This window comes from Berghia stephanieae, chromosome 15, assembly GCF_034508935.2.
Source record: "Berghia stephanieae isolate SIO BIC M18660-M18661 chromosome 15, UCSD_Bste_1.3, whole genome shotgun sequence".
Lineage (NCBI taxonomy): Eukaryota > Metazoa > Mollusca > Gastropoda > Nudibranchia > Aeolidiidae > Berghia > Berghia stephanieae.
This window is the reverse complement of record NC_088374.1, coordinates 20,380,914-20,393,413: the sequence shown is the minus strand read 5'-3', so window position 1 is coordinate 20,393,413 and position 12,500 is coordinate 20,380,914. Positions and strand designations below refer to the sequence as shown.

The 12,500-nt window shown below is 39.5% G+C and overlaps 1 protein-coding gene across 2 annotated transcripts in view; it reads left to right on the top strand.

Annotated features, from left to right (window-relative positions):
- LOC144960622 (uncharacterized) overlaps positions 1-12,500 on the top strand; it is a 40,520-nt gene that overhangs the window by 4,389 nt on the left and 23,631 nt on the right. Inside the window, exon 1 of one of the 2 annotated variants that reach the window (XM_078893843.1) lies at positions 6,098-6,497. The exons of the other annotated variant lie outside the window; for it this stretch is intronic. The gene's annotated coding sequence lies outside the window, so the exon portion shown is untranslated. Of the gene's footprint in view, positions 1-6,097; positions 6,498-12,500 lie in introns of those variants that run through there. 2 annotated transcript variants of the gene reach the window in all.

Here is a 12,500-nt window from a genome sequence, read left to right as displayed (position 1 = left end):
ACATTGCCATCCAGATGTTTTACGATCCAAAATACAAAATCGTCAGTTACCTTGAACGTTTATAGTCTGGTTAATACAGTTAATTGAGAATTACTCATAGACGTGGATGGCAAAAAACAATAACAATAACCCGAGTGACCTCATCTTCGTTCTATCTATAAAAAATAGAAAAACTAAGCTTACAACATTGTCATCCAGATGTTTTACGAACCAACAAACAAAATCGTCTGTTACCTTGAACATTTATAGTCTGGTTAACACAGTTTATTGAGAATTACTCATATACGTGGATGGCAAAAAAAAAAAACAAAAAACAAAACAATAAAAAGACTTGAGTGACGTTACTTTCATTCTATCTATAACGGACCAACACACAAAACTGCGTGTAACTTTGAACGTTTCAAGTCTGGTAAATACAGTTTAGTGAGAATTACTCATGAACGCGGATGGCAAAAAAAAAACAAAACCAAAAAACAATAAGAAGAGTTGAGTGACGCTAACTTCATTCTATCTTAAGATAGTTCGAAGATGACGTCACTCAGGTCATTGTTATTGTTTTTTTGCCATCCGCGTTTATGAGTAATGCTCACTGAACTGTATTAACCCGACTAGAAACGTTCGTGGATACACACAGTTTTGTGTGTTGGTCCGTTATACTTCCGGATGGCAATGTTATGAGCTTCTTAGCCAAGCGCATACTATCTATAACGAACCAACACACACAACTATATGTAACTTTGAAGGTTTGAAGTCTGGTTATTACAACAGACAACAAAGACACGAGCAACGTCAATTTCATTTCATCTTTATCCTTGAAACGGCAATTTATCAAAAGAAGAAGAAAGAAGAAAAAAAAAGGCAAAACAAAGAATGCAACAAAAATCAAAACGAAACAAAACAAAACATTGGCACCTGCACAGAATATAGTGGAAAACCAAATAAAACAACACACACACACACACACACACACACACACACACACACACACACACACAACTGTATAGATAGTTCGAAGATGACGTCACTCATGTCTTTGTTATTGTTGTTTTTTTTCCATCCGCGTTTATGAGTAATGCTCACTGAACGGTATTAACCTGACTATAAACGTTCATGAATACACACACTTTTGTGTGTTGGTCCGTTATACTCCGGATGGCAATGTTGTGAACTTCTTGGCCAAGCGCATTCTATCTATAGGGAACGTTTTCTCCTCGGCGCTTACATGATTGTCATTATCTGGACTCGGGGGTGGAGAATGGAATTTATTGATTTACGGCACACAGTGAAGGTGTAAACGGAGTGCATTCCATTTCCACTACCGTCCGTCTTGCTCTCCAGTTTTCGGTACTACCGCAAACTCGGGGACCCAAATAATTTTGGGGTTTTGGGAGGGGGGGGGGGGGGGGGATTTAAAAAAAAATAAATTTTGGGGGTTTGGGAGGGGGGAAACTTTTTTATAAAAAGTCTCTCCCCTCCCAAATTCCCTACTAGACTTTAAAACAAACAAAAAAAGTTTCCCCCATCCCAAACCCCCACAATTATTTGGGTCCCCGAGTTTGCGGTAGTACCCCAGTTTTACCTCCCCTCTCAGTCGGTCTCGTGTTGTTATCATAACAGAGCGAATGCAACTCACTCGTTTTTAGTTGTCGAACCGCACAAAAAACTTCATAGTAGTGACGTAACTTCCCTCGTAATGACGCATAGTAAACTTAGTAACTGGTTCTAAGCTATCAGAACAATGGGGTACGCCCTTATGAAATACTTCTGCGACGAGCATAAACGTGTATCTAGAGGAGAAAAAACACATTAGAAATATGATCATAATCATATTTTGACTTTAATACATTATGATAACTTGACATGTAAAAAATGTTCTAGCCAGCATGACAAATAAAAAGTACCGATTTACTTTGTTTAGAACCAAATTGCTCATTGCTCGGCGGACATGACATCAGACGATTGAATCCTATTTCCTACCAACAAAGTGAATCAGCACACGTGTTTTCTTTGTTATTATTTTTAGAACAGGTTTCGTTGATCAGTTTTCGTTAAATACATTTCTGATTAGTAATTGAGTTGTGATATAGCGCAATATCCACTTCAAAGCGCATTACAAGTGGCCCTGGCCAACAGCAACACATAACATGTAGGACGGGACATGACGCCTATTATGCGATATCACAACTTTTTTTTCCGACAACTAAAAGCTGTAAACGGCCAGGTACTCATATTACATCTGAGTATGGTGAGAGAACGTCAATAAAGAGTCTTTTTCCAAGGACTCAACAATGCGCCGAGAGAGGCTCGAACCCAGGACCTTCCGATTCGAAAGCGAGTGTCATACCACTAGACCACATAGCAGTCACATGGTTACACGAACGTTTGTTGGTTGGTATGTATCATGTGGTTTGGATTTCTTGTGTGTGTGTGTGTGTGTGTATGTGTGCGTGTGTGTGTGTGTGGAGTACAGAAGTGTATAGATAGTTCGAAGATGACGTCACTCAGGTCTTTGGTATTGTTTTTTGCCATCCGCGTTTATGAGTAATGCTCGCTGAACTGTATTAACCTGACTATAAACGTTCATGGATACACACAGTTTTGTGTGTTGGTCCGTTATACTTCCGGATGGCAATTTTATGAGCTTCTTAGCCAAGCGCATTATTTTAAAAAATCGAGCTTTTATATAGTGCAATATCCACTAAACGTACTCAAAGCGCTTTACAAGGGGTCCCTGGTCAACAGCAACACATAACACGTAGGACGAGACATGACGCCTGTTAGGCGATATTACACATTTTTGGGACAGAGACAACTCTGTTATCGGCCGGGTACTCATTTTACACCTGAGTCCGGTGAGAGAATGTGAGCAAAGAGCCTTCTCCAAGGACTCAACTATGCGCCGAGCGAGGCTCGAACCCAGGGCCTTCCAATCCGAAAGCGAGTGTCATACTACAAGACCACATAGCCGCATACTGTCTATAGCGTATATATAATAATAACCATAGTTAAGTTGTAGACAGTATGCGCTTTGCTAAGAAGCTCACAACATTGCCATCCGGAAGTAAAACGGACCAACACACAAAACTATGTGTAACCTCGAACGTTTATAGTCTGATTCATACCGTTTACTGAGAATTACTCATAAGGGTGGGTGGCACAAAACCTGAGTGACGTCATCTTTGTTCTCTCTATAGCCTGATACAGACCAAAAAAAAATTACCTCAAAAGACAAAAATTTGGCCGCAAAAGAAATCAAATCATAATGTGTATTCAATAGTTCAACAAATGGAATCACCTGTTTCCTTGAGCTCTACTAACGACAACTGATTCACGAGACGCTGCAAAAACCTTAATAAATGACATCAATCTGTTAGGCCTAGAGGGTTCTTGCGGAGCCATCGTAAACATATAGCCTGACCGAGGCCTTCGTAAAGTTACAGCCTGACACTGACCAAAAAATGACGTCAAAATGCCAGTCTTTTGCCACAAAAGAAAACGAATCGTGAGTTGTATTCAAGAGTTCAACCAATGAAATAACTTGTTTCCATGAGCACTACTAACAACTCACTAGGCGGTGCAAAATCCAAATAATGACGTCAAACTGCCAGTCCTTTTGAATTTCAGTATAAGGCTAAAACATAACGATGGCTACGGCCTGACACTAGAACCGTGGCCTTCGTAAAGTTATTGCCTGATACTGATAAAAAAATGACGTCAAAATGCCAGTCTTTTGCCACACAAGAAAACAAATCGTGAGTTGTATTCAATAGTTCAACCAATGAAATAACTTATTTCCACGAGCCCTACTAACGACAACTCACTAGGCTGTGCAAAAACCAAATACTGACGTCAAAATGCCAGTCTTTTTGGGTTTCAGTGTCAGGCTATAACTTAACGATGGCTACGCTAGAACCCTCTAGGACTGGCAGTGTGACGTCATTTTTTAGGTTTGTGTAGCGTCTAGTGAGTTGTCGTTAGTAGAGCTCATGGAAACAAGTTATTTCATTGGTTGAACTATTGAATACAACTCACGATTTGTTTTCTTTTGTGGCCAAAGCCTGGCATTTTGACTTCATTTTTTGGTCAGTGTCAGGCTATAAAATAGGTGATAGATAGAATGAAGTTGACGTCAATCGGGTCTTTGTTTGTTTTGTTTTTTTTTGTTTTTTTGTTTTGTTTTTTTTTGCCATCCCCAGTATATGAGTAATTCTCACTAAACTGTATTAACCAAACTATTTACGTTCATGGTTGCACATAGTTTGTGTGTTGGCCCGTTATACGTCCGGATGGCAATGTTGTGAGTTTCTTAGCCTATCTATAGATAGTCCGAAGATGACGTCACTCTGGTCTTTGTTATTGTTTTTTTTGCCAGCCGCGTTTATGAGTAATGCTCACTGAACTGTATTATCCAGACTATAAACGTTCATGGCACACACAGTTGTGTGTGTTGGCCAGTTATACTTCCGGATGGCAATGTTGTGAACTTCTTAGACAAGCGCATACTATCTATAGATAGTATGCGCTTGGCTAAGAAACTCATAACATTGCCATCCGGAAGTATAACGGACCAACACACAAATCTGTGTGTATCCATGAACGTTTATAATGGGTTAATACAGTTCAGTGAGCATTACTCATAAACGCGCATGGCAAAAAACAATAACAAAGACCTGAGTTACGTCATCTTCGAACTATCTATAGATAGTATGCAGATGACGTCACTCAGGCCTTTGTTATTGTTTTTGCCATCCGCGTTTGTGAGTTGTTCTCACTAAACTGTATTAACCAGACTATAAAAGTTCATGGTTACACAGAGTTTGTGTGTTGGTCCGTTATACTTCCGGATGGCAATGTTGTGAACTCCTTGGCCAAGCGCATTCTATCTATATGTTAACGATGGCTGCGCGAAAAACAAACCCACGAGTTTTGCACGAACAAGAGAGGAAGTCGAATCCACTCAGTTTACACAGACTACCCCGGTAGGAACCCCAGATGTCTAGTGAGTGTTACAACGGATTTGAAATTACACACATTGATTATTCATCAACACACGCGGAGTGGAATCACAATCAGTGTTGTTGCCAGGTTGGCGTATTTTCCGCCATTTTTGGCGGATTTTATCATCGCGTGGTGGAATTGAAACTGAACTATTTTGGCCATACGACTCGCCACGAATCATTAGAAAAGCACATTCTGCAGACAAGGGTAGACGGCAAGAGAGGAAGAGATAGACCAACAAGAAGCTGGGAACAAGATATATGTGAATGGCTGGGAATGACAACAACTCAAGCAAGTAGACTGGCGGAAAACCGTAATCTGTTTCGCAAGAAAGTTCGGGAAGCGACGTCCTACGCAGGATCAGCTGACCAGAAGAAGAAGAAGAAGAAGAAGAAGAAGAAGAAGAAGAAGAAGAAGAAGAAGAAGAAGAAGAAGAAGAAGAAGAAGAAGAAGAAGAAGAAGAAGAAGAAGAAGTGGTGGGGAAGTAATGGCATGGCGGATATCGGATTTTTGATGATTTGCATACCCTTTAATAAATTAGATGTATAGCAAGCAAGTCTAATTATCCCCCCCCCCTTCTTTCAAAGTGACTTTTATGGGCACCTATTGTGAGTGTTCTGTTGGTCTAGATTTATATTACACAACCTAATTCATATAAAACCGAAGGTGTAACCATATCCGGCAGTCTAACTCTCTCTTAAACAAAATCAAAACTCCGAATCTTCGTGCCTTTAAAATGGATACAGTTGTAAAATGTTGATTATAGTTTATTAACATAGTTTTTATACTGAAAAAATGCACTATTGTTGATTATTAGTGTTTTAAATCAAATGGCGGATTTTTTGGCGGATTTTGGGGGAAATGTCGCAGGTGCAGTAAGATAAAGTTGTCGGATTTTGGCGGATTTCTGGCATAAAGTTGTAGGAAATTTGGCGGATTTCTGGCATGAAGTTGGCGGAATTTTGGCGGATTTCTGGCATAGAGTTGGCGGGATTTTGGCGGATTTCTGGCATAGACTTGGCGGAATTTTGGCGGATTTCTGGGATAGAGTTGACGGGATTTTTGTAAAGACACCTGGCAACCCTGATTTGGTTACTGTGTGTAAGGTTAGACTGGTTGAAGGCAATGACACTCAGTCGTTTGTGATTGATTTTAAACTGCCATTCGTTAAATAGTGGCCTGAAATTCTGTCAATTTGAATATAGATGGAACACATTTGACGTCACCCAGCTCTTTGTTATGGTTTTAAGACAACCGTTTTAATGAGTGTTTCTCACTAGGAAATTGTATCAATCATATAGAATGATGTTGACTTTACTCAGGTCTTTGTTATTGTTTATTGCCATCCGCGTTATGAGTAATTCTCACAAAACGAGACAATAAACGTTTAAGGATACACTTAGTTTTGTGTGTTGGTTCGTTATACTTCCGGATGGTAATGTTGTGAGCTTCTTTCCCAAGATGGCATCCATGTGACACCAGTATTTTAATTACACAAGGTAAGTATTCAATTCCCAAAAGAACGGGTTTACAATTTCAATTATATAGGCTATGTGGTCTAGTGGTATGACACTCGCTTTTAACATTTTAACATTTAGGACTGTACATGATGCTTATTAGGCGATTTTACGCTGTTAACGGCCAGGTACTCATTTTACATCTGAGTACCGTGAGAGAATCCTTCTCCAAGGATTCAATTATGCGCTGAGCAGCGAGGCTCGAACCCAGGACCTTCCGATCCGAAAGCTAGTGTCAATACCGGTCATCTTGCCTGTGTCGTGAACGGATTTCCCAATCTCGTTCACGATGTAAAAAATAAGGAAAAAGTTCAGAAAAAGTCTCCACCGAAGTGGGCGTTCTCCATATATGTAGAGGACATATATGGGCGGTTAAAAAATGCTCTAGAGCACTTCGGGAATCGTCCCGGTCTAGCCTGATTCTTATAACATACCAAAAGTATGGCGGATCGGATCTGTGGGAAGATTCAACGAAAGGCGAATAGTATGTCTGCTTTGAATAAGGCTGTGGTCAAGAGGAAGAATGAAGGGTGTCACAAGCTTTTATAGGAGACACGATGACGTCACGGTTTCGCGGGAGACAGTGAACAAACACAACATGAAGATTACTCACAACAGCCTGATCGAGACACGACAGTCATACCATAACAAAACACTGACAACAACAACCTATCACAATAATCAGTGACATAAAATCTTCCCCACACCTGCCAGGTCGGTCGCACCGACCGTAGCCTTCGTAAAGTTATGGCTTGACACTGTCCAAAAAATGACGTCAAAATGCCAGTCTTTGTCCACAAAAGAAAACAAATCGTGATGTATTCAATAGTTCAACCAATGGAATCACTTGTTTCCATGAGCTCTACTAACGACAACTCACTAGACGCTACACAAACCTAAAAAATGACGTTTAACTGCCAGTCCGAGAGGGTTCTAGTGTCAGCTGTCTCCATCGTTATGTTATAGATAGTTCGAAGATGACGTCACTCAGGTCTTTATTATTATGTTTTGCCATCCGCGTTTATGAGTAATGTTCACTGAACTGTATTAACCCGACTATAAACGATCACGGATACACACAGTTTAGTGTGTTGGTCCGTTATACTTGCGGATGGCAATGTTATGAGCTTCTTAGCCAAGCGTATATATAGTATGCAGATGACGTCACTCAGGCCTTTGTTATTGTTTTTGCCATCCGCGTTTGTGAGTTGTTCTCACTAAACTGTATTAACAAGACTATAAAAGTTCATGGTTACACAGATTTTGTGTGTTGGTCCGTTATACTTCCGGATGGCAATGTTGTGAACTCCTTGGCCAAGCGCATTCTATCTATAGATAGTTTGCGCTTGGCTAAGAAGCTCATAACATTGCCATCCGAAAGAATAACGTGTTGGCATGGTGGACGCCATATCATTGATTTTAGATGAAGGCCAAGGTAATTATCTAGAACAGAATAACAAATTCCATAAGATGACAGAGTGAACTTTATTCAAAAGGTCAACAACATTGTGTGCCATTATTTTGACTAAGAAGAAAATCATTAAACTAAAAAAAAATGCAAAGAAAAATCACAAGTTTGATACTTGTACTAATAGTGCATAGCATGATGTGAGTAAGTGATTTAAGACTTTTTAGTACTTCCCTTACTAACCCATCAAGATAGGGATGAACATTTGTAATTTTGTCTTAGAGACTGGCTTTGTGAACATATCTGCCCAATTCTCTTCACTTGGAACATAACAGGTATGAAGTATTCCCTTTTGGATTTCATTCCTCACAAAATGGTATTTTATGTCAATGTGTTTTGTCTTTTTGTGGTGTACAGGATTCTTACCAAGGGCAATAGCACCCTGACTGTCACAATTCAAAAGAAAATGTTCAATGTTAGTGTTCATCATGTCATTGATTAATGCTCTAAGAAATATCCCTTCCTGTGTGGCAGCACACATTGCCATATATTCCGCTTCACATGTGGATAAGGCAACAGAAGGTTCTTTCCTTGATTTCCAGGAAATAAGGCTACCTTTTTGAAAGATCATAAAGCTATAGCCAGTCACGCTTCTGCGGTCAGCAGAATTTCCCCAGTCTGCATCACAATAACCTACCAAATTGGGTGGTGCCCCTGATTTTATACTAAGTGTATACTAATTTTTTGTCAATTGTTGCCTTTAGGTACCTCAGTGCATGCTTAGCTATTATCAAATGGTTTTGGGTTGGTTTTGACATGTATTGAGACAATTTGGTAACAATGAAACAAAGGTCAGGTTGAGTAGAAGTCATAATGTAAATTAGACTGCCAACAATTTCCCTATACAGTTTGTCATCCACTGGATTTGAAGGTTCATCACAAAACTTGTTGCGATTCATTTCACAGGGAGTGTGTTTGGGCTTGCAGTCTTGCATGCCAAATTTCTCTAACAGTCTTGCAATATAATGTGATTGGTCCATTGATATTGATTCATCTGAACAAGAGAAATTTATACCCAAGAAAAAGGAAATTTGAGCTAGGTCTTTCATTTGGAAAGATTGACAAAGCTGTGCTTTGATTGCATTCATTGCAGACAGAGAATTTGAAGCTATGATTAAGTCATCTACCCACACAAGGATAATGCTATGTTCATCATTAGAATGTCTCTTATAAAGACAGGGATCAACTGCTGATTGAACAAATTTTTGCTCAGCTAAATGAGAGTGGAGTTTGAGATTCCAATTCCTACCACTTTGTTTGAGACCATACAATGACTTTTTGAGTCTACAAACTAGCTTTTCACCAGATTTTGAGTTTAATTGATATCCTTCTGGTTGTTCAATGTACAAGTCAACATCAATTGGTGCATTTAAATATGCTGCTTTTACATCCATTTGGTTCAAGTACATATCATTTTCAATGGCAAATTGAATGAGAGCTCTGATTGAGGTGATGCGGGCCGTGGGCGAAAACGTTTCCTGATAATCAACATCAGGGATTTGGGAATACCCTTTAGCTACAAATCTTGCTTTATAAGTTTCTTCTCCATTTGGACCATTCTTAATGGTGTATATCCATCTACCACCAATAGCTTTTCGGTCAGAAGGTAAACTTGTAATTTCAAATGTTTGATTTTCGCTCAGGGCATTCATCTCCTCATCCATAGCTTTTTGCCATGCATCACTTGCATTGCAAGTCATTGCTTCCTTGTAAGTGTTAGGGACATCAAGCATGTTAATGTTATAGCAATAATGAATGGTATTGTTAAGATATGCATCAACTTCATCATCAACAATATATTCGTCCAAATGTTTAGGACGAGAGCGAGTTCTCTTGGAACTGGCATGCATTGGTGACGGGTTTTCATTTGCTTCCTTATCACCTAAATCTTCAACACTTGTTTCAGTTTCAGGCAAACTCCGGTCACTGAGTGGCACTTTGGTTTTTTTTTTTTTGAGTAACTAGCATCAAAATCATCATCATCATCATCATAAGATGGAACTTCAGGGTAGTGACCAGAATTTTCCTGAGACTGAGACTTTGGTTGAGACAAATCTGTAACAGTTACAGGATCTTTAGGGCATTTGACAAATCTGACCCTTTTAACGGTTTGGGTGTCTGGAAAATAGATCAGATAGGCTGGACTTTTTCTACCATACCCTACAAATATTCCGTTTTCACTTCTGTTTTGTAATTTTGTTGGTTTTTGTGCTAATAAAGCAAAACATGGGGATCCAAATGTTTTCATATTGGCAATGTTGGGTCTTTTATTTGTGATCTTTTCAAAAGGAGTGCATTCAATTCTTTGTTTGTAGCACCTGTTGCGAATATATGCAGCCGTTAGGACAGCATGTGTCCACAGTGATTTTGGTAACCCACATTGCAATAATTGGCATCTGGCAATGTCAAAAAGTGTGCGCCATGGACGCTCTGCCTTCCCATTTTGATGGGGGCTGTATGGTGCGCTTTTTTCATGTCTGATACTGTGATTTCTCAAAATGGAAGTAAATTCTTGAGATGTGAATTACCCACCATTATCACTTCTGATTGCTTTTATCTTCCCATAAGGGGCTATGTCAGACAGGTATTCTTTGAATGCAGTAGGGGTGTCACTTTTTTGCTTCAAAAAGTACACAGAGATCAAACCTGAAAAAGAATCAAAACAAATCATTGCATATTTCATTCCATCACAACTAATTGGGTCAATAGGACCCGCTAGATCAACATGAACTACATCAAGAGGTTTCTTGGCACTGTTGTCAGGTTTTCTACTCACAGAATCAGTCATTTTAGCAAGGGAACACACTTCACAGTCAGATTTTGTCTCATCAGTGATGATCATACCATCTACACATTTTTGTAACTTAAAAATGTCTGCTGTGTTACAATGACCTAAAATGCAATGCCACTTCATGAGTGAATGCTTGGACGCTTTTGTGTGGAACGATGAGTTAAGGAAATAGAGACCCCCTCTTATTTCAATGTTGAATACTGTATCTCTCTAACACAATTTTCCACAATCTTTCTTGAATATAACTGTGGCACCGTTCTGCGTCGCGGCCTTTACTGAGAAAATGTTTTGAGGGCACGTACAGTGCATTTCTCAGGAGAACAGAATGTTATATCTGCGTTGCCTTGTCCTTGGGCAAGGTTTGAAGTCCGGATCCCGTCTGCAAATTCGATAACATGCTGTCCCGAGTCAAAATTATTGTGGAAAGAAATAAATTTTGACTTTTCGTGGAGTAGGTGAACAGTAGCTCCACTGTCCACAAGGAAGTCGTCCTCTGCGAGTTGGTTATCTTGGAAATTCGGGTTAACACCGAAAGCGAAATGGCTCTCACTTCGAGTTGTAGGTTCATCGTCTACTTTCATCTCTCGTAGTTTTGTCAGATTTCTACAGTTGCTGGTATCGTGCGATTTAGCTTTACAAATTTCGCACCAACGAGATTTTCTGTCGTTTTGTTTACAAGCTTTGAGTTTTCTACAGTAGCTGGTATCATGAGATTTTGACTTACATATTTCACACCAACGAGCTTTTGTATCCCCGAGTTTGGTTGATTGTTGAAGGGTCTTCTGTTGTACGAACTAACCGTCATCACATTTGATGCGGTTGAAGAAGAATCTTGGAGTTTCTCAGTGTCTTCGTAATTACGTAATAACGATTTGAATTCGCTGAAGGTCAGTACTTCTGATTTTTGTGTGATTACGGCAGTAAAACTTTTATAATTTACCCCAAGTCCTTTTATCACCATAGCGATTAGCAAACTGTCACTGATTGTCTCACCAGCATCACGTAGAGCCGCTGCTGACGATTCAGCTCGAATGATATAGTCAGTAACTGTTTCTTGGTCACTCTTTAAGAGGGATGTCAACTCTGTGTAGAGTGTTATGATACGAGGTTTACCTTTCGGAAGATAGTGTTGTCTCAGGATTCGTAGTGCTCTGCGACCGTTGTTCCTTGCGTCCCTTATGATAAGAGAAAGGGATCTGTCGTCCAATACCTGGACCAGTTCGGCAAATACTTCCTCGTTTTTGTCTTGTTCTGTTGATACATCTTGATTCAAATCATCAAGGTCCTTGAGTACATCATCAAGTCCTCTTATTCTGATGAAGCCGAAAAACTTAACTTCCCAGAGTTCATATTGGCGATCGTCACCATTGAAGGCGATGCGATGCCTGGGCCCATAACCTGTTGGCATGGTGGACGCCATATCATTGATTTTAGATGAAGGCCAAGGTAATTATCTATAACAGAATAACAAATTCCATTAGATGACAGAGTGAACTTTATTCATTGAGACATCTGCTTTTTATTGCAGGAACAGGAAGAAAAAAAAAGGATGATAATAATAATGCTTAATTTTGTCGTTCCCCAAATTAGAGAGTTACATGATAAGTGATTCCTTACACAAAAAGGTCATAATAAGAAAATGAATTTACATTCTAATATAACGGACCAACACACTAAACTGTGTGTATCCATGAACGTTTATAGTCAGGTTAATACAGTTCAGTGA